This window comes from Leopardus geoffroyi, chromosome D3 (assembly GCF_018350155.1).
Source record: "Leopardus geoffroyi isolate Oge1 chromosome D3, O.geoffroyi_Oge1_pat1.0, whole genome shotgun sequence".
Classification (NCBI taxonomy): domain Eukaryota; kingdom Metazoa; phylum Chordata; class Mammalia; order Carnivora; family Felidae; genus Leopardus; species Leopardus geoffroyi.
Window position 1 is genome coordinate 54,869,301 of NC_059339.1, and position 23,460 is coordinate 54,892,760.

Sequence of the window (23,460 nt, forward strand, 5' to 3'; positions counted from 1 at the left end):
GCTCGGCTGTGCCTTCGCCGCGGGTGAATTTCCGAGCGCTCGGCCCGCTCGACTTCCCTCTCTGCCGCTCCGGAGACCTTTGTGTGGCAATTACCACTCCCTCCCGGCCCCTCCACCTCCCGGAATTTCATCAATAACTCTCTGTGCACGGTCTGTGTGTGTGTTCGGCGTTTGTGAGTTCATACATTTTACACGTGCATGCACGGTGTGTGTCCGACACGGACTTGTGGGGCGTGTGCATGTGGGCTAGGTCGTGCGTGTCCGTGTGCCGCGTCGTGTGCATTATGTATGCACACTGATACGTGCATGTTTTGTGTGGATCAAGTTCGTTTGTGTTTTGTAGGTATTGTGTTCTGCTCGATGTTTGTGTGTACATTCTGTGCACGTGTGTGCAATTTGTGAGTGTGTGTGTCGGGGCGAGTGTGTGTGTGTTTGGTGAAGTTGGGTCAGTGTCATTTGTAGTGGGAGGTTATTAAGAGTGTGCAGCTAGGTGTGTTTTAATGCTGGCTTCCTGGGCGGTGTTACTTGGCTGCTTTTCTTTAACCTTTCGGAGCTTACGTTTTAATCATCGAAAGAATGTCTCTATAGAAATGCTGGTTGGCAGAGGGGCGTCGGCGTCTTTGGTTTGATGCATGTGTATGTGTGGGTTTCTTTCTTTCTTTTTTCTTTCTCTCTCTTCTTTTTCTTCTTTTAAAGGACAGCTGTAAACGGATTTTTAAAAAGGATATTTCTGTACTGTGTGCCTCACGGGAATGCAAAGCATTACATTTGAAGCTCAGCCTTTCAGGGTTTCGGCTGCATAAATTAAATATTTACTTAGCAACTTACTATCTTTTATAAATTGGCTGAAAGAAGGCAGACTGCATGCAATATGGGGGGGGGGGCGGTAGGGGGGGGCGAGACCAAAGAACATGTTATTGGGTTGACTTTGTAAAGATTGTTTTACTATGACTGTGGGTTGTTTTTTGTTTTGTTTTGTTTTGTTTTGTTTTTAAAGCTTTTGAGTAACTACATCATGCTCAAGGAGAACATTTGTCAAAAGTAATTATCTGAGTTTTGTTGAAGGGCCTTACTGGTTTGTCTCTGGATTGGAGCAAGGGGTTTTAAATAATTGACCCTATTACCCTAGGAAGAAGTGACAAAAGTCCTTTTTAATTGCAGTCTAGTTATTGGAAGCTGGAGTGGCTAGGCCCCTTTACCTCATCTCTTAATTTGTAGTAGTGTATGTTATGATTTCTCCCCTTATCTGTGATTGTGTTAATTACTGAATCACTCACTGTCTGTGGATGAATGGGCAGGTGATAGTCATTGTCTAATGAACTGCATCTGGGAAAGGAAACTTATCTGTGAGGAATATGTGAAAAGTAAGCAGTACGTGTTAAGTAGATGCCAGATTGATGTTATCACTGAATTTTTGCTAGAGCATAGTACATTACTTATTGTTTGCTCAGCCATTAATTCAGAATTGTGTGGGGGTGTGCAGGGCTTCTGAAAATGCATTATTCAGTTTCCTTGGAGTGGCAATCAAGTATTATTATAGAGCTTCAGTGTATGTGTTTTAAACAAGCGAAAGAGTTGACTTATAAATATTTTAAAATAATGATTCATGAATTACCTATATCTGCTTGCAGAGAATTATTTAATAAATAACATTATTCTGATGGAATTTAAAGCTAACCATTTGTATTCAACAGTATTTGTTACTGTTCCTGAAAGGACTGTGCTTTATTTGATCTAATCATAATAGATCTGTATTGATAAATCTTGAGATGGATTTTTGAGTCGCATCTTTTTGTTAAAAGTTGCCTTTTCCTCTTGCAAAGTTCATTGATGGGAAAAGACACACTAGGAGTCATCAACACAAAAGAATTAATGATAGACCAGATGTCTCTATTTTAACCAGACATATTGAACTAGTAGTTATGGTAATTTTTCAATTTGGTTCAAGTTATTTTTCCCCTGGTAGTTGCACAAATGTGTATGTATTCAAAATGTGACAGTTGAAATAAAATACTGAATGAAATAGCAAGTAATTGTACTGGAAATATCTTTCTCAGGAATTTGTGATTTGTAAGTGTGGCTTTATGATCATTCTTAGCTTACTTCGTGAGTAAAAGAGAAAAGGATCCATTTGGGCAATTGTGACTTTTCAGTATTTTCTTTATGATTACATGAATACATACAGACTTAAACTCTTACCAACTTGCATGAAAACCATTTTTACTCTTATAATTTTAATTTACACTCATTTAAAAAGTAATGCCTTTTGGGAGGGCATTTCTGTGATATAAAAATACTATCGTTACATATTTTACACTGCCTCTGCTGCTTTTGCTGTGGTTGTTGTTATTAAGGACTTTTAGCCTTTTCTCGAGACATCAAGTATTAAACCAGGTGTCTGATTTTAAAAGTAGAGACTAAGGATGAACAGAAAATATGCATGTGGTTCTTGCAATATAGGAACTGAAAGGAGAGAGTATCCAAATTAATATTAAGAATAACCTTCCAATCATACAGTATATAATATATATCTCCTACTGGAGAGTGTGCGTGAGAGAGAGATTATCTTGAAAGAGAGGGTTTCGGGAGAGGAAATGCAAAATACATTTTTTGAACTGTGACCAAAAGCTTATGTTTAAATGTAGTTTTGCATTCATTTTTAAGAAAAAAAAATATGGAAGAAGAATGGTTCTCTGTAGAGTAAGAACTTCGAGTCGACAACAGAAATTTTGTTTTCTTTCTTTGTGAGAAAAGTGTATGGTTCGTAAATCTGCAAACTCTGAGTGGCAACTCCAGGGATTTTGCTTTAGATAGAGATGCAGCTATCAAGCCCTACCAGTTTTCTTGCAGAAGTATGTAGTGTGTGTATGTGGTGAGCTTGCTTAGCTCAGGAAAGAAGGAATGGTAGTATAATTTTTCTGTATTTTCAGGAATGTCGTGATTATTAACAGGGTGCCATTTTAAAGCAGTAATACCACATCTTTTTTTTTTCTTTCTCTTTTTCTTTTCTTTCTTCTTTTCATTTTTTTTTCCTGCCCTGCATCAATTGCAGAAATTTCAGCCTTCAGCCTCCCCACTCCCCCTCAGCCTTCTGCAGTTGTGGTGGTTACTTTGCGCATTGCCATTTAATATGGAGGCTGCTCCCAAACCAGATGCATTTTCATTCGTTTTATCTGCTCTTCTAAGGTTATAGAGTCTCAGAGGATCCCACAATCACATGGAAGTATCTTCTGTCTTAATATTTGTAGACCACAATAAGAATAAAAATCAAAACCATAACTCATGTCGAGCTGGGGCTTTGACTTTAATCCTTTTGACTTTTATCTCAAGTCTTCACTCTGTTACTATAAATACAGTTTAAACCATTGTGAAAGGATCTTCATGCTTCTTTGTAAAAAATGGGGATTGACAAGACTTTGTTTTACTGCACTAAGGGGTTTCTTTGTTACTGGCTTAACACAGAACATACTGTTATTTATATATTTATTCTAGGTTAATTCTTTTTTTTTTTTTTTTGACATGCGAAAATGTTGCTTTGAGAAGTGCTTTTTGATAGTTTCATCACTTTGTTCTATAGGGAATGCTGCTGGTAAGATAATGATTCAATGTATTAATTTGTTCCCTGGGTTTCTTCTGTTTGTTTCATTCCTTACAATCTTTGTTTAGTCTCACTGGCACCTGAAAATAAATCTTAACAATCTTCAATAGCTTTGTGCTTGGTAACATGGCTGATTTATTTGCTTGTAGTTTAGGTACATTCCCAAAGATAATGACTATTAGTAGGGCTTTTTTTTTTTTTTTTTTTTTTTTTTTTTTTGTAGTTCAAGGTGACCTTTGGGGAAAAAAATTTAATGGCAAATTTGCCTCATTCTTAGGAGAAAACAGATACATATCTCTTTATGCCATAGCAGAGTTACTGAAGGTTTTAAGTAAATTGAAATTTTGTAAATCATATTCTATTAAAAATTAAGTGGGGGTTATTAATTAAAGGAAATCTGTGTGAATCTTTAGCACAGACATTCTTTTGCATAATGCATTATATGCTAAATAAACTCTTAGGGTTTCTGTGAAATAAAGCCAAATGGCATTGGTAGCTGTTAAAATAGAAAACAATTCATAATTGTTAACTTAACTGGTTGCCTTGTCTTTTGTCTTTGTGTTTTAGAAATAAATATAATTATTCAGGAATGATGAACATGGGATGGAGGAGAGAGCATTGGTACTGGTTTTGGCATTTTCTCACTGTGCTGCTGGTGCTTAGATTTCAGGTTTTGATCAGGCCTTCACAGTTGAGAACGTTTTGACTTGTGATCTGAGGTAAGCCCCAAAGGTGCATATGAGCATAATCGTGACGGTGATTATTGGCTTATGAGCCTGGCTAACGTGTTTGGCAAATGGAGTTTTATTTTCATTCGCTTACATTTCCATTGGTTTGATTCAGCTGTTTTCTATCATCCGTACATGTAACATCATCTCTTTATGTTTGCATCTCATCATCTCTTCTTTCAGATGTGGAACCTAAATTTTCGTTTTGCAATTTGAAAGATGGAAAAGAGTTTAGCAGTCTCTCTGCCTGTTTTGAGTTTCCAGTTGGGAAAAACGTGTTTGAAATAAATGAGAAATGTGAACTTAGGCCTAGTGTTTAGGTTGTTGGTTTTTTATTTCATGCTGACATGAAAGGGAATTTTAAGAATTGATTGTTTCTTAAGTTTTTCTCTTCTTCAAGAAATTCTTTGGTAGCAGATGATTCCTCGGATGTCAGAAATGGACTCTTGGCATGCTCTCACTTTTAGACTTGTAGAGTCATACCTGTAAAGGAATTTCACCACCGAAAAGCAAACTTACAAAGTAATGAAGTTTAATGTTTAATTATGTAATAGTGTCAACTTTCACTGAAATGCACTGGGAATGTGCGGTATGGTCCCTAACCTTTTTGAGGGTTTCTCCATAGACAGCTCGAATGCTAGGGAGGATACGAAGATACACATCTTCAAGGAGTGTTGAGTTCAGTAGAGGAGACGAGGAACACTGGAGGAAGACTGAGCAGACACCATCTGTAGGTGTCACATGAATGATCAAGCAGGTGCTAGTTTACAGATTCACAGAAGGGAGAAGCCGTGTGGTATGAGGGGACTGCAGAAGGCTTAGCGGATTAGGTGAAATTGGGCTTGTCCTTGAAATATGAGTAAGATTGAACAGGTCATGAGAGGAGCACATTCTAAGAAGAGAGCCCCACAGGCCAGAGGACGGGTTCAGGAGGCAACGCGCAGACAAGTCTAGAAATATCTGAAGACTTGAGAGGGTAGGCACTCAATAAAGTTGAAAATTACATTGTGGCCAGATTGGGGGGAGGGGATTTGCAAGTGATTTTAGGACAGTTGGACCGTGTAAGTTGTTGCATGGGGCTGGTGAGATAGGTGCTAGTAGAAGTAGGATTTTTTTTTTCAAAAACACAAAATAGAATGACTCTCTTATACAGAGAGGGGACACCAGTGGTCTGGGGATGTCTCTGAATGCTTCCGTTACTTGATAATAGAGTCTGAAAACAAAATTGATGTTAGAAATATTTTATTTCAAATAACACAACTTTATTCTGTCCATTGCCTTTGCCAAATGATGCAAAGTAAACATCAGTGAGTAATATGCATTCCGTTTGTAGAAAACATACAGAGGGCACTGTCTCTTGAGATCAGTAGGTAGCTAGGGTTATTTCAGTAACTCAGTCTCCAAATGTGTGGTTTAATGATATGCCCAATATCATCACCCTGTCTATAAGGAGCAAGGCTGGCACAGGATTAAAAAAAAAAAATACTGTGTCGTGTCTCTCTGATTTGTAGAAACTAACACAGGCACTTTAAATGATGTGAATTTAACTGATTTGTTGCATGGAGACATAGGGAGGATCCAAGCCTACATCAGACTTATTATTTCCTGCTTTTCAGATTGCCTGCTTTTCATTTCTCTCTCTCTCTCTTTCCTTTTCATTAAGTACCTGCACGAAATTATTATTATCATTAATTTATAGTTTAAAATCCTCCCGGCACCCCTCCTGCAAAGGTTGTCCATAGCAGATCCTGGCTCCTTTCTGATAGGGCAAGGAGGAGGGGCATCTGTATAGAACCACTTTCAGCTATTTGCCAGCACTGAGTGCCTTGATTGTTCTGCTTTTGTCCCTGCACAGTTGGTAGCTGTGGAAATCTAGCCCGGATTGAAACTTTCCCTGAAGAGCCCTTGGGGAACAAATAGAAACATTATATGATTAGCCACATTGTTTTCATTATTAAACAAATCTACATAAAAGGGTAGCAATTAACAGCTTTATCAGCCTGAACTTAGACACCTACCTCTCTTCTCCCCTCAGTATTCCCACTTGAAGGGGTAACAATTAACTGTTGCTGGTTTTAATGTCAGCAACTGACAACATTAAATTGGGAATAGGCACTTCTCCTGGTTGATTGACATATAGCCCTCTGACACATTCTTATGTGGTTTAAGGCAAATGCATGCCCTGGGGTTAGAGCCAAAGGGCTTGTCAGAACATTGGCTTTAATAGCTAAAATGTATAACTTAAATGACATCCAAGACCTTAGTCTTTGGTGGAACTTTTAGAACCTCAGGAATCTTGCAAGGCAGTGCAATCTATACTTAGTGGACACAGAACTTGCAAAAAATTTTTCTAGGTATATAGATGTATAATTTATTTTATAATAGTTATTTATCATGGGTTTATTTTGCATGTCTTTAGCATAAGTTAGTCCATGAAAAACTATGTAATGCTGTTTAAAAGAATTCCAAAATTGCTATTTGACAAGGGTTCTATTCTTCAGTTATGTGGTTGTTGATTTCTGAATATATTATTTATGACCTAAGGGAGGGAAAATAGGATGGACCCTCTTCACCTTATTCAGAAGACATGACATTTCAAAGATTTTGTTAACTATAAGGCATTAGAACCTATTTTACAGTTTCAAAGAGTTAGAAATTGAGGTAGGATCTTTGGGCTTATTTTCCAGATCAGTCATAGAGAATGCATGATATAGTGAAGCCATTGGTTATTCTTAATTTCTTTTTAATGTCAAAGGTAAATGACTGCATATATAATTTGTACACATATGAAGACCTTTTTTAAAAAACAAAATTAATGCTTATTTATTTTAGAGAGAGAGAGCATGAGCATGAGTGGGGGACGGGCAGAGAGAGAGGGAGACACAGAATCTGAAGTAGGCTCCAGGCTTAGAGCTGTCAGCACAGAGCCCCACATGGATCTCAAACTCACAAACCATGAGATCATGACCTGAGCCAAAGTTGGATGCTTAACTGACTGAGTTAACCAGGCACTCCTGTCAAGACCTTGTTGACAAGGCTGAATAACTGAGTTGTTGTCTGGACCATCAGGACTCTGTATGATGCCCTTTCAGTGCTCTGAAACTCAGTTTCAGTGAGGGAAGGGATCCTCACACATTCAACAAGCAATTCTCAGACACTATCAGGGTATCCGAGTATTCAACTCAGTTCTAGCATTATCTATCCAGAGACACCATCAGATTCAACAGGTTAAGGGTTCAGTCCTGTAAGTGTTGTCCCCTACCCCCTTCAGAAGTCAAGAGCAAGTCCTGGTGGCTGTTACTTGTGCTTCTGACTGACCTACCGACTATAGACTGGAAGTTCCAATGACTCCATGGACGTCAGAGGCCAGTTGCAAGTCTAGGTTGCTACCTGTACTTATAACCAGCTGTAAATCAGAGCTTCCCATGACCTGTTTCTCAGGTTAGATTAATTTGCTAGAACAGTTCACAGAACTCAGAGAAACATTTTAATTACTAGATCACTGGTTTATTATAAAGGATATAAGTCAGGAACAGCCAGATGAAAGAAATGCATAGGCTAAGATATGGGGAAAGAGCTTGGGGCTTCCATGCCTCTCCAGGTGAGGCACTCTCCATCTCCACGTGCTCACCAACCCAGAAGCTCTCCGAACTCTGCCCCTTTGGGTTTTCCTGGAGGTTTCAGTACATAGTCACGATTGGTTAAGTCATTGGTCATTGGCACTTGATTCGACTTCCAGCCCCTGTTCCCTTCCCCAAGGTCAGGGGGTGGGACTGAAAGTTCCAACCTTCTAATCATACGGTTGGCTCTATTGCCAACCAGACCCCATCCTTAGGTGCTTTCCAGGAGTCACCTCATTAGCGTCATGAAAGATTCTTTTATCATTCTCAACACAAGAAATTCCAAGGTTTTGGGAGCTCCCTGCCAAAACAGGACAAAGACCAAATCACCCCTTCCAGCCTAAACTTCCCTCCACCAGGCGCACACAATAGATGATCTTATTTTAAAAAGTATTTATAAGGGAATCTCTTTACTTGAAAATATGTTATGTCTTCAAATTCTTGCAACCAGAAGCAGTCTTTTCCTAAATCCTTTCTGTTTAATTTCTTATCTCTTTTAAAACAATCCAAGAAATTAAATTAAGTCATTTTGCAACAAACCTCTCTGATATTCTCCTTGTTCTCTTTCCATCACCATTCTTAGGCTTGCTTGCTTCTCCTTCTATCAGTTTCCGCTTTAGTGTTGGTGTATCTCAGAATGTTGCCTTCCCTCTCCTTTGTATTTTCATTTTCCTCCTCTCCTTTGGCCATCTAACCCTTCCTTGGTGGCAATTCTCTCATGATGAGAGCTCCATCTTTGAGCTTTCCCTATATTTTGGACTTATATTAACAAATCCTTTGTGTGTCTCCACATATTCTGGAGATTTTAGATGAAATGTATCTAGTACAAACATTTATTAGATACTTCCCACAAAAGTGTACGTTGGGCACACAAAGAGAAATGTGACCACGTTCTTGTCTGGGATGGGGGAAACTTATCTATGTGTACCTAAACATATGGTGTCTGCGGGGAGTTGTAAATTCTGTCTTAATTATAGCTCACATTTAGCTCTTCCTCTTTTCATTCACTAAATTTTACATAGTTCTGACCTTCCAACAAATTTTGTCTCTACTTTTAAAAATCTTACAGAGGCTGTATTTCTCTTTCTAGTAGATCTGATCTTACTGAATCATTCCTCTGCTTAAAAACTCTTGTGATTATCTTCATGTTAAAGAACAACAGGTCATAGGAAGCCCTTTTCAATATTGGAAACAATTGTGATTGCTTTTCCTCATGACATGAAGAATTTCACATGTCCATTATACATCACAACAAATGTTCTAACTTCTACTGCCTTATGTAGATTTATTTTGTATTCTTTTAAAACACAACAGAGGTAGTTAATTAAATTTATCAAGAGGAAGTGAATTTTCAACATTTTATCTGCCTCTGTGCTCAACTCTATTTCTTGAATCATGCTTTCTCTCTCTCTCTTTTTTTTTTTTTTTTTGGTAAATTGCCTCCTGTAACAGCCTTTTTTTAAATTAAAAAAAAATTAATGTTTATTTACTTTTGAGAGAGAGAGTGAGACAGAGTACGAGTGGGGGAGATGCAGAGAGAGAAGGAGACACAGAATCTGAAGCAGGCTCCAGGCTCTGAGTTGTCAGCACAGAGCCCTATGTGGGGCTGGAACTCACAAGCTGTGAGATCATGACCTGAGCTGAAGTTGGACGCTCAACCGACTGAGCCACCCAGGCACCCCCCCCCCTTTTTTTAATGAGGGGCTCTGGGTTTGTTAACAGTCTTTGTATATCTGAAATGTTTTTGTTTTGCCCACCCCTTAAGAAATATTTTTTTATTATACTTTAACATTTTGAAGAAATTATAGACTCCCATGAAGTTATAAGAATTTAAAAAGAGAACCATGAGCAAATTGCTACATTCTCTCCCTGTAATTCATACTCTCTCCCTAAATCTTTCCTATCCTCATAAATTTAATCTGAACACAGTCCAGATTTGGTGTATAAAAGTGGCCAAGAGCAGCCTTTAGGAAGATTATCCCCCAAATATGTAGATTACAGTTCAAAAAGTGATCTCTAACACAGCTCAGCACATCTTTTTTCTTTTAAACTTAAGTATTTATTTTGAGAGAGAGAGAGAGTAGGGAAGGTGCAGAGAGAGAGGGAAAAAGAAAGGGGGAAGGGTAAAGAGAGAGGGAGACACAGAGATTCCCCAATGCGGGGGCTTGATCCCATGGACCTGAGATCATGACCTGAGCAGAAATCAAGAGTCAGACACTTAACCGACTCAGCTACCCAGGTGCCCCTCAGCACATCTTTTATTAAAATAAAAGTAAAGAACCTGATAGGAAAAAACTAAAAGGTACAATGTTGTCACCTTTGAGTGATAATTTAGCTAGTTACAAAAGTCTTAACTGACAATTTTTACCCTTAATATTTTGGAAATGTTTCTTCATTATGTTCTTGTGTCAGTGGTTGTGATACTATGGCTGAGGAGAGTTTGTTAGTTTTTAAGAGGTGATATGCTTTTGTGTCTGGGAGTTCTTGCAAGTTCTCTTTATCCTTGAAGTTCTGTAGTTTTAATACTCTATCTTAAGTGTTTTTGGATAGATTTATTTATTTTCCATGATACTGTGTGTGTATTTGTGTGTGTGTGTATTTTAGAGTATACTTGTGCTTTTTTATGTTTTAAAATTTTAATCATGTTGTAGTACAGAAACTTAATTTTTGCATTGCATCCCCACCAGATCATGAATTCTTTGAAATCTTTGAGAGTTGACTCAACATCTAATAGTTTAGTATATTCAGCTTATGGTTTGGAAATGCTTTAAGAACAAAGCAAAAAGGACCTCCATAATACTGAACAAGATACAGCAATGAATGTGTTAGCTTTATCAGTCAGAATTACAGGTTGAAAGCAACAGAAACAGAAAACAAGTCTTGGTAACTTAAGTAGAACAGAGTCTTTTGGAAACCATAAAGTAGTTCATATAATTATTCAGAAAGATCCAAACACCAGGCTGGAAAAATAGTCAAGGATCAATAGAGGCTGGGTAGCAGACACACACACAGTCATGCTACAAGAATAGCCTAGTTGGGATATTGCTATGGGCATCATTAATGGTCACCACTGTGACTTAGCATTATCATAGGACACTGCCATTGCTGACAGTGCATCCAGGTTCAAGATTCAAATCACAGGCAGATGCATTTAATTGTCAGACTCTGGCTCCTGTATCTACACCTCAGTTATTAGGCACTGATGAAAAGGTGTATATGGCCTCTTCAGTACCATAGTGGAAACCTCTCCATCTGTGTCTTCATAGCAGTGATAAAGTCAACAAGATTAAAACCAAATGCTTCATTTCTTCACCACCTCCTACTCCCAGCAAGTCTGCTCTTCCTCTCATCTCTCAGGGAAAGCCATCCTCACAGTTGTTCAAGACAGAAACATTCTTGTCATCATTAATTCCTTTTTGTATTTTTTCCCTTTTATCCAGTAATCACTGAGTTCCACAGTTCTACCTCCTTTTCTTCAAATCTTCAAATCCTTGTTCTTACATCCTACACTTATATCCGTTTCCACTGTAATTTACTTTGATACAGGCATATATAGGTTAGGAAAAGAATATAGAGTAATGACAGGCCTGAAAGTCAGGCAGATAATGTTTCAGTCTCAATTCTGCCACTTACTATGTATTTGACTTAGGGCAAATTATTTAACATTTCTCAATTTTTCCATTGTGTATTAAAAGGGAATAACATAAAAGAGTGGTTGGAATATTTAAATACGGTAATGTGTATAACGTACTTAGTATAGTTTTGACATTAGAAGATGCCAGTTAATGTTCATGCCTGGTAGTTTTCCTTTTCTCATAAGTGGCTGTAACAACCTTGTAACTGATTTCACTGACTACGGGCTTGCCTCCACTCAGAATTATTCTTCTTATTGCATCCATAACCACTTCTTTAAAGGTGAAACTGGTTTATGGTACCCCTTGAGGCTGACTTAATTTCTGTAGGAAACAGATGACATTATCTTAAAGGGGTGATTAAGCAAAGTTAGGGCACAGTTAAAGAAAAGAACAAATCAGGGTGAGGCAAATCAGGGATATCACCAGCAAGAGGCTGTCACTCCCCTTAGACTTGAGGGACCAAAAAGAGTAGGGAGTGGGTACTGCAGTGATGTGGGTTGTGATTATAGGAGAATGGTGCCTGACACAAACTGTGACCAGAGGTAGTGGGATATCAGCACTGCCAGCCCTCACCCCTGCTGGGGGCACTCATCACATCAGTACGCCGACTTCTCTCCCTTCTATTTGCTGATCTCCACTTGACCTCCTGTTGGCTGAACCCATCCAGAAGTCCGAGGACAAGGATCTCTGTTGAGAAAATGTATAGATGTCAGTCTGCTGGGTCACAGAGCTGGGTGGAGGAAGGCAGAGAGTGAATCTGGAGTGGCCACATGGGCATATGCAATATATACAAAGTACGACTTTTTCAAAAACCTTTATTAGCTTTCCTTTATTTAGGAGTATAGCCCACTTGTGTCAACATCTTATAGGCTTGTTTCATTCATACTTCTCCAGTTTCATTGCTTGATTTTCTTCTCTAGTCATATAAAAGTACTGCGAATTTATCGTACATTCCCTTAACTTTGTTCACGTTGTTTCTTCTCTGTGTAACATCCTCCACCCACCCCTTCTTCTTTTTATCTGGTAAATTCCTGTGCTTTCTTCAGATTTCAGTCTCCCTTGAGAAGCTTTTATGTGTTCTGAAAGCACTTTGTAGTTGTGACAATGTTTATAATTAGTTGTTTACTTGTTTATAATTGTTTCCTGAGTGCCTAATGCACTACCTTATTTTAAGATGTTGCTGATTATAGTTGAATAAAGTGAAGAAGTCAAAGAGGGTTGTTCAGGGGAGCTGTTAGAGCTAAGTCTAAAAGTTTGCAACAGATTTGTAGAACTATAAAACTTATGTCTCTTTGATTTATTTCTGTGCCATGCTAAATTGGCACTGTACAATCTAGAGAAGGGATCAAATTTCCCAAGAATCAACTGGACAGCTGATGGATTTTGAAAGCCTGTGTCTACTTTCAGCTCACTAGCACCTTTTACTACTTTGGGATAATAATTTGATAGTCATCATGCTTAATGGCACTGGAAAATATTCAGTTCCTGCCATTAATATGTTAGGTGCCTTGGGAATGTAATAAGATATGGACCTTGACCTTTGGGAAATTAACTTTAAAAAAAAAAAACCCTCTTAGGGCCCAAGAGATACTTTGCTATAAATTTAAAGTTATGTAGTGTAGTAGGAATTCAATAGCCTAAAAGTAACCTTCTTCTGTATTTGATTTTAATAAGGTACAATGATGTTTTATAAAGGCTTGCTATGACTTCCAAACCAACAGAAGAATTTTCTAGTACATTGATTAACAGTGAAGATTGGAAATGTTTGCAGAGTAAATAACCTCCTTTTACATATAAGTAAAATATTTATAAGCTTGGTGTCATAGCTTCCTTTTAAGAGTATAAGAATCTTGTATAACAAAGGAATGAGCCTTAGTATGTCAATTGTCATAAAATATTGCTGTTACTAAAGTGACACTAATTAATAATAATGGCTAGTAAGAAATAATGCTTATTGGGTACTGATAGGCCTGACACTGCCCTAACTTGTTATATGTGTTATATTGTTTAATCTTGAGAGCAAACCTACAAAGACACATTATAATATTAACCACATTTTTTTAAGTGAAGAAATTTAGACTTAGAATGTTTCTTAGTTGAATTTCTCTCAGTTGAAAGTGAAATAAATTTAACTCAAGCTAGTTTAAGTAAAAAGGCTCACATAACTGAGAAATCCAAGGGTAGACTTCAGTTCTAAGTGGATGGAGACATTTAGAGAATGCCATCAAAGTATTTGCTTTCTCTACACTTTTGTTTTTCTTTTTGCTTGTCTTCATACACAGGCAGAGTTTAAGACAAGTTTTGGGCAAGAGAAGGTGGTACCTGGCACCCCAGACCTGCCTCCTCTAAGCTTAGCACACCAGTATAAAAGGAATCAATCTTTCTCTCATTATTAATTGTATTATTATTATTATTATTATTATTATTATTATTATTATTTCAATGCTAATCCCAGGGCAGTCTTCACCATGCCCTACTTGGCTGATGTACTCATCCCTCCCAGCAGTGGCCAGGATCAGATAACATGATTGATTGCCACACAAGGATCACATGGAGCAGAGGAAAATTACACAAAAGCACCAATAAAAAGCAGATGGAAAGTATACTGGGAAAACAAATTATAAATGCTCTTGTCTTTACTACAGAGAGGGTGAGTTAACTTGCTGAGCTAGTAAGTAGTGGAGCAGTGATTCAAATCCACATCTGCCCAGTTTTTGGGCTCTGGTCCTTAAGTGTGTTAATGTAAATACTTCCTCATTCATTTGTCCTGGTATTATTTTTATGACATTCATTTAATATTTAAAAAATAGTAAAGCCAAGGCAGCTTTTGCAAAGGTTCTAAAGATTTCTTTCATCTGTTTCCTCAGAAATTTATTTTCTTGACTTAGAGGCTAAAAACTACCATAGATGGTTTCTGTTCTATTTTCCCCCACAGACCAGTTTTAGCATTCGATATGAATAATCTATATACAACATTTATAACATAGTTTAATGCAATTTAGGATCTGAATTCACAAAGTATGTAATTCTGGATGAAGCTTCCAGGTACTTTCTGGATGTAAGTAAATATTTTTATTCACCAACTAAATTCCAACTTTTCTTTATGGTGTTGACCATGACCCTTGGAGGATCTGAGCTTAGCAAAAGAGAGCGAACTTCTCTGTAGTGTAAATCCTCATTTATTTCTCTGAATATTGAGATGAGATCAGCAGAATGAGCCTTATTTCATGTAGAATTATATGGGCATCACAATCTTACTGCTGTCACTTCTTGTTTATTCATCTAATGCTATTTCTCTTCTTCTAGAGCTTAAGTGAAACAAAGATACTACTTCAGGAAATTTCTTCTTTTCCTTTGCCCCCATGTCCTCCTTTCCCCCCTCAGTCTTGTGGAAGTTTGGCCATACTTTCTCATTTTGGATGAAGGTGATGGTCCCGAGTGTTCATGTTTGTGTGGTCTGCTCTAGGCAGAGATGGTACTATGTATAAAGAGAAGAACACCTTTAATCCACCAGGATGTTTGATTAGGGAATGAGAAGAACGAAAGACACTACTAAACAAATGCAAAAGTGTTCTCCAGTTCTTATCCTTTCTCCAATTTTTACACGTGTATCTTGTCACTTTTTGGCTAATGCTATCTTTACAAGCCAACTTCCAGTAACTGAATAAGAAAAACTGCTAGCGGGAGGTGGGGGGAATGAACACATACAGATACTGCATTTTTAAAAATCTTCCAGTGACTCTGCCTTTTTTTCCCCCAGACTTCACTGTTTACTGAGTTCAGTTTCATAGTAGGAAATGCAAGATGCATGAAAGTTAAACATTTTTTTCCCATTGTTAAAAGCTGCAGTGAAGACTGAGGTTTTTTCTTAATTTGTCCCATCTTCCCGCTCTGTCTTCTCATGACATTTTATCTCATTCTCTTTGGTACTAGGTGATAATGATAGGCAGTTTGAGGGAAAAGAGCAACCCCAAGCCATGAAAGGTGTCATCCAGAAAAATGGATGATGGAGAAACAAACAATAGGACTTTAATAAACTTTAGTGTTTTGTTACAGTTTTTTTCTGTGTGTTGGTTCATATTATCTTTAATTGTGTTGGATAGAGTCTACAGGGAAGAAAAAAGATGGTCTTCTAAGTTATTTGAAACAATCTTTCTCTGTCTTTAATGAATGGTTGACTGGCTATTTTGTTAGTCTGTAGACTGCTACACAGTTCTTTCATTTTTCCTCCTTGGGGACAAATGGTAGGGTTGCACTTGCCCCCTTGAAGTTAGGCATTAACCATGTGAGTTGTTTTGTCCCCTCTAGCTAGTGTTTTATTCCCCTTATTTTTTGCTCGGTTGTGTTGATCACAGAAGCTGGTGACAAGATGGAATTTCAGTCATCCCGGTTCTTGGTTGGACATAGAAATGTTGAGTGAGAAATAAGCATTTGTTTTAATCCACTGAGATTTCAGGGTTCTTTTTTTTTTTCTTTTCTTTTGTTTTTTCTTCCTGTTTTGTATCCTTGCCTATCCTGACAGATACAGCCTGTATAGCAAAAAGGGTGTTTTTGTTGCAGGGCACCTTTTACCTTTGTTTATGAGACACTAAATGCATAATTACATGCTTAAGAGGCAAGTGAGGCAAAGAAGGTTAAATCCCTTTTTTCTTCTCCATTACATGAAATTGCTTTGTAAAATCATCCTCTCTAGTATGTACTCTTTGATATTTTTAACCCAGTAAACAATAGGGAATTTTCATTACAGGGAAAACTCTTTTACATTCTATCTTAAGATAATTCTGCTCATATTTTTGCTTTATAAAATAATTGCTTTTCATTTTATCAGTCTGCTGAGGAGGAAGAGTTTCTAACCAGAAGGAGTAGAACAATTATTGTTAATAGAGAATTGAATTCCAAGATAGTTGAAAAGATAGAAAAAGGGCACCTGGACATTTTAAATTAGTTCAAGTTTCCAATTGCAGACAAATTGTGCTTCATTGAAAAGGTATGACTGGATTTCCAAACCATTGAGAAGAGGAAAGCAGACACTGTAATAACACCTCTTTCTTTCTCTTTCTGTCTCTCTCTCTCTTTCTCTCTCTCTTTTGGCCTAGGGCAATGCTGGTAGAGGGAGCACCCCCACTAAGGGATTATATTTCCCAGTCTGTCTCAGAGATTCCTGTCTACATTTCCCTTCCATTGAGGGCTCATTCACCCTCGGGCTGTTCCCACCGGTTTCCACTCTCCTCTAGATATAGCATACAGAAACTCCTGACAGCTGACAGACTCCCCATTGAGCCCTACTCCTTCATGTAGGAAAAGGGGGGAAAATGAAGAAAACTTGTCTTGAAAGCCTGCGGCCATTCACACCACAAGGAATGTGTTGACCATATGCATCTTAAAACCAGATGAACAATGTTTGTCCAGCCCTTCCGGCTCACCAGTGCACAACCGTATCTGTTCCATGCTCTAAAGCAAAAACTCAAAACCAGATTTCCTACCAATTTTCTACCAATCATATGCTCAAATAGGGATGGAGTTATTAGTGCATAGTCCCATACATATTAAATTATATTGTTCATTAAGAAACAATTTATCTGCAGGAGACATTGATTTTCACAGTGTATTCCTTATCTTTAAATTTTTTTGGCCTTTTATATGGGGGCATGTTAATTATAATTATCATAGACAAGGCCACCTCTGAATTGCTGTGGTCACAAAACAGACTTTCATTTTCCTGTTTTAATTGCAGTGATATGGAGATAATGTGTTTTATGTTTATTTCCCCTTTGCACTAGGATACCTACAGAGTATCCCAATGTTTGTTCTCTTGTATGTTCTTTGTACCTGATGGCAGACTTAGTTATCTCGTAAAACCTGAATGTCAGAGTAGTTAATAGAACTCTCAACACTTTTCCTACAGATAGCTTCTGCAGGGAGGATTTGGTTCTTTGTGGGGCTAATGCCTCCTGTTGTAGTTGAGTGAATCTAAGAGAAAAACATCTGGCCTAATTTATCTTCAGGCATAATTTAATAATGCTGAATGGCAACCTCTGGGAAAAATCTAAGTACGACTTTATGTAACCACTAATTTAGAGTTGGTTAATAGGTAATTCTTATTTGTGTTTCTTTCGAAGGAATAGATATTTTGATCACATCAGAGCTAATCATTTTTCTTCATTCTGACATCTAAATGTGGTATTATAGTATAATGAGCTCCCAGCCTACTAGTTTGCAGAACCCAACTGGTAAAATCAGGACTGAGGAAGTCTCAAAAGCAATACGGACTATCTGATTTCATAAAGAGTCTTTTGTTGGCAAAGGTAAGTTTTAATGCTCCATTACCTCCTTAAAGAGACTCAGCCCATATTTCATATCAACAAATATCGGCTGATTGAAACCAGTTCTGTTTCCTTTGTGCCCTGATAAATATGGCCTTTATTCCTCCAGCACATAGTTTAAGAAACAGGACAGAAAGGGAGGTAGGATGGAGAGGGTTGGAAAACTTGGCTAATACTGAGGTGGGTAGTACATCAAGTGGAATATAAAAGTAATTGCCGCACGAATGTATTTACATAAATCTTTGTGCAGATACTCAAATTATGTCTTCATAATTCTAAGTAAATTGAGTGCAGTGAATCTGGTGGGAGATCTTTGACTCGGTTTCTGTATAAACAGTTATGCTGGATTTTTCTGCATGATTCCAGTTAGAAACAGGGATGCACATATCACATAAGCCTTTTGGCCTTCAGAAGGCCTCTAGGTCGTATCGCTAAAATATTAGGATACCTGCTTCATATTTTTAAAATATTGGCCTTTTTGCTGAAGCCTGGGATTGAGGAATGTTTTTTAGCTATTGCTTAACAAAGTTGCGTTCTAGATAAAAATCTCTTACTGCTAGAATTATATCTAGCTTTGCCTGGTGAGTTCCCACTTTTATACAGTTGTTTTAAATTTTTAACTGTGTCTCTGGATGGTTCAAAGTGCGTATTTCACAAAGTGCTAAACATTCTGCATTTCCAAGTTTCATTTCACTAAGAATTTGGGTTTCCAATGAAGAAGAAGTAAGTTTTAGCAGTAGGTACTGTTTTATTTATCTTCTAAGTGAATAAAAAATTAATGTCAGGCTTACAGACATATATTTTGTACTTTGAAAAAATATCCTGTGAAAGGAACCAACTAAGGGCTCAGTAATTAGTATAACACACAGATTGGTCATGAACATTTGGTCATGAACAGTGACTAAAATCCAACTCTAACCAATTTAGTGAGAAGAATTTATTGGATGACGTGTATAAACCTACACCGGTATAGGAGAACAAAGGTCCTTAGCAACATCTGAAAAGAAGGCGTGAACATGTCCAGGGCTCCCTCATCTCTGTTTCTGTACAGAAGCCTGCTTTTCTGAGCCTGGTTTCTTTCACATAGATAGAAACTTGGCTTCTACCAAATCTGAGGCGCTCATCACATAGTGTTAATATCAGAAAGGAACTGAGATTTGTTTTCTCGAATTTTTAGGTAATGTATCCTGGGGAAGATCAATGATTGGCCCTCCTTGTGTGCCTGACCCCTGCCATCCCACCACCCCATCATTAAGTATCTACAGGAATATGCATTTAAATCAAAGTAGGAAATGTTATTTTTCAGAAGAAGAGAATAAGGAGTTGTGTCCACAAGACAATAAATTCAGTACATCAATTCTTCCTTGTCATTTGTTCATCTTGTTTTCATTCATTAGGCAAGTTTTTTGAGTGCCTACTGTGTGCCAGGTACTAGAAATAAAACAGTGACCAAAAAGAAAAAAAAATACCATGATGATTATCACTACTTGCATATAATACCACCACTGGAAATGGGGTAGGCAAGGGTCCTTTCTATATAGACTAAGTTAGCATTTTGAAGGAATATGAAAGAAGGCATATGGCCTGGTCTCCTTCCTTTTATTTTAAATCCATTTCTAAGTAAATTAGCTGTTTGCCACCCTCCCCTCCCTAACTATAGTAAACCAGAAGATGGGTGTCTCTAGAGGTGGTGGTGACACGTTTTATTGTGTTTCATTTTGGTGTATGTGTGTGCTTGGTAAATATTTGTTAAATCAATGAATTATTGAAGAGGTGATGTTGTTTTGTAACTATAGTCAGGAGAAAAAGGTTACTATTAACTGGGACAAAGAAAGCATCCTTGTCTTTGTCATTCTTCAACATTTAAGTGGTCAGAATCAAATCATTCTGTATAACAAAGTCATTTTCTACAATTATCTCAAGATCTATTTTGCAACTAATTCCTTCTGGCAGCTACATCTGGATGCTGTGTCATTTCAAACGAGTCTGTGAGTATAACACTGAAGAATTTTCCTGACTCCTATTGAATGATGAGTAATATTTGCTTTAGAAAAAATTCAATATACCTAGATTTTATTTTCTCCACTGTGCTTTTCAGTATAAGGTGCATAATGATTTTCGTTGCTGTTTGAGTATTCATTTTTATTATGTTTGGAACTGATTTTTAAATTATTTATTAGGTATATATTATTTTATATGGTATATAGATTATATAAGTTATATAACATATTATGTAATACTGGCATAAATTAGCTAAATGACACACTGTATTAATATACAATTTAAAGATGATGAAAGGCATTTATGCTTCTACATACACAAATATAAATAAAAGTATGCCATTTCCTCCTTGAACTCTTCTACCACTCTCCAGAGTAATATTTGTTAACTGCTAGAATATTTTAATGTGTGGATGTGTGTGTGGGCGTGTGTATGTGTGTAAGGACACCACATAATTTGAATACATGCTTTGTCTATACATCCTGTTCTTCGGCTTGTTTATTTTTACTCCTCGCTTTCTCGTGGACATCTTTCTATGTCAGTGCGTATTTTCTTTGCAATGGTAGTATATTATTTTATGGTATGTATGTGCCTTCATTTATTTACTTATCTCCCTCTTAGATTATGTCTTGTGCTTTAAAAAATTCAAACAATACTTCATTGAACCTGCAGAATGGGCTGTGGATTTCTGTAAGAAAAATTCCTAAAAGTGAACAAATGGGACCACCTACCTTTTACATTTTAGCAGTCTTGCTGAATTACCCTCCAAGTAAGTTGGCACCATTTGCTGTAAGATAGTATATTTTAATGGTGAAACACTTGGAGTCTGAGGGCATGGGTTGGAACCCCAGGCTGACTTCTTACTTGGGAATAGCCTGGTGTAAATGAACTCATACATCTGTGTCTCAGTTCTCTTCTCTGTAACACCAGTACCTACCTTGAGAGGTGGTTGTAAGAATGAAATATGTTAACATAATTCAAGTTCTTGCAAAAGTACCTAGCATGTTTCTATTACAGAATGCTTTCTAGCATTACATTGTTACTACCCTCTGTTACTAACACAAGCACCCTGTAAGAATTCCGAAAATAAGGAAATTTGGGGTCTCAGCCGATTGCTGCTTTAGAATGTTATCTTGAGGAGAATGCTGGCTTTGTCCATAGGTTTCCATGTAGACAATATTTAGCTTCCCATGTGTGGACAAAAATACACATTAAGATCCTTAATTTTCATAATGTTGTATTCTCCTCTCTGCAAACCAGGTTTTTAGAGTTATTATGTCTATAGTAATAAAAAAAATAAACTCCCAACTCATTAGAGTATATAATATTAATCATATTGAACCTTGGGAAGACTACTTGGATTATTTTACCTAATTATGCTCAATTATATTATTATGTTTAGATTTTTATGAGAGGTTCTACAACAAAACCTATGTATGTTCTATGCTTGCTTTTGTGAAACTCATTGAAGATCTTCTTCACTACCAACTGATGCGACTATATGAATTTCCATAGAAGACAATTCTCTTAGTTTAGAAATAGTAAAACCTTAACACCTCTGACAAGTGAATATTTCCTTCGTTCAACTAACAGGAGTTAACTGACTGCCTGTGCGTTTTAACTGCCATGAAATTAGTCTGATGTTCATGGTCAGAGTGGTAGCACCTTTACTACTGGGCATGATTTCTCAGCTTTGAAATATGTCATTATGTTTTTCCCCTTTAAAATAGTGCAGAAAAAAATAATAAAGTGGTGCAAATTTCTTTTAAAGAAGATGTGATAAAGTCACATAGAAATTATATCCATCAAATCTAGATGGGATATGAAATAATGACATATGAGCTTAGGGACGAGACACCTAAAGCATCTGCAGATATGCTCAGGACTGCTGATGATGATCATGGTGAAAATCACCGAGAACGGGGGAGGAATTGTCCAAGAACTGAACCACCGCCCTTCAAATCTTGGCCTTACTACTTTGTAGCTGTGTGACTTTGGGAGATCTAAATAACCTCCATTGCACCTTAGTTACCTCATCTGTCATAAAATGAGGGTGATAACAGTCCCTCCACAGTAAGACGGTTGGTATGAGGATTAAGTGAGTTTATATACATGTTGGAATAATGCCTAATGCAGAGTCACCGCTGTGTAAGTATTTGCTGTTGTGATGATTATAAAAAGAGATATAAGAAAGTGTTTGAAGTCACAGATTATTGAGCTTTATCTCAAATCTCAGGAAAATTCTAGACTGTATTATTAAATAGATGACTGTAAGCATTTGCAAATGGAAGTAGTGATCCCTGGAAGGCATTATAGATTCTCCAAGTTAATTCATGTCAAACTAAATTAATTTATTTTTGATAGGATTATTAGACTTACATATCAAGAGGATGCTCCTGTTGGAGCTGAGTTTCAGCTGGTCATTTGGGGTATAATTAAATGAATTTCTAGAAGATTGAACATCTATAGCCAAGTATGTTGATTGGCTAATTGGGATGAGTCTGAAAGGAGATTCCAACAGCAGCTGCATGGTTGTGGCTTTGTTTTCCATTGCTTGGTTCAGCTCTATCATGAGTGACTTGAAGGAATACATCAGAGTGATGCTTGTCAAATGTGTGGGATATCACAAAATAGATGGGGGAATCGGACAGTTGAACAAGAGAATGATGATTCCCAAAGAACTTTATAAGGTTGAACAAACAACCTTCATCTAAAGAGATGAAATTTGAGGTAAATACTTTTAAAATTTGTGGATACCATAAAGTTTAACAGGAGCCTGGAATAATCAGAAATCTGGGAATAGTAAGATTTCAGAGCCTGTAAAAATTAATTGAAACAAACACTAGTGCATAAAGCAAACATTTATGTCCAGCATGTTTGGAAATACATGGCATAGAATTATACGTGTGATTGCAGAAACAAATGTTGAAAGATCTGGAAGTTTTAGTTGGTTGACAGCATGAGGCCTGCTAAAAAAGAGTGAGTATCCTATTAGGTTGTATTAATGTAATTAAACGAGTTAGGGAAAGGGAAGTCATAGTTTCAGTATATTATGTTTCACTCAAACTACATTTAGAACATTTATTAATGGTATTTAGCTGATTTATTTCAATTAGTATAATTCTTCAGGCACGTAAATTAGAAGTGACATCGGCAGACTCAATGTTCAAAGAAGAGTGATGTGCGAGACAGTGTCTGCAAACTATTTTATGTGAGGATTGGTGGAAGAAACTGAGGATCCATTAGCCTAGAGATAAAAGAAGACGGGGCTCTTAGCAGTGTATTCAAACAGGTGGCAGTGTATCATGAGTAAATGATTGGGTCCCGTTTTGCACATCACATAACACAGTCACCTGACTTTAAGCTTTCATGTTACGAAAGCGTTTGTAGTTTAACATTAAATAATTGTGACATTCAAAGGCAAAGGCCAGGACTATTGTAGAAGTCATAGGAAAGCAGAAGTTTTACTTGATTCACAGAAAAAGCATTTTAATAATTGGTGGGTTTGAATAGAGTACCCTGCCTGGAGATTTCTGTGGGAGAAGTATTTTGTTT

At 37.2% G+C, this 23,460-nt stretch overlaps 1 protein-coding gene across 3 annotated transcripts in view; it reads left to right on the forward strand.

Annotated features, from left to right (window-relative positions):
• The window catches only part of ASXL3 (ASXL transcriptional regulator 3), a 180,417-nt gene that overhangs the window by 501 nt on the left and 156,456 nt on the right, over window positions 1-23,460 (forward strand). Inside the window, exon 1 of one of the 3 annotated variants that reach the window (XM_045456919.1) lies at window positions 20,273-20,674. The exons of the other annotated variants lie outside the window; for them this stretch is intronic. The gene's annotated coding sequence lies outside the window, so the exon portion shown is untranslated. Of the gene's footprint in view, window positions 1-20,272; window positions 20,675-23,460 lie in introns of those variants that run through there. 3 annotated transcript variants of the gene reach the window in all.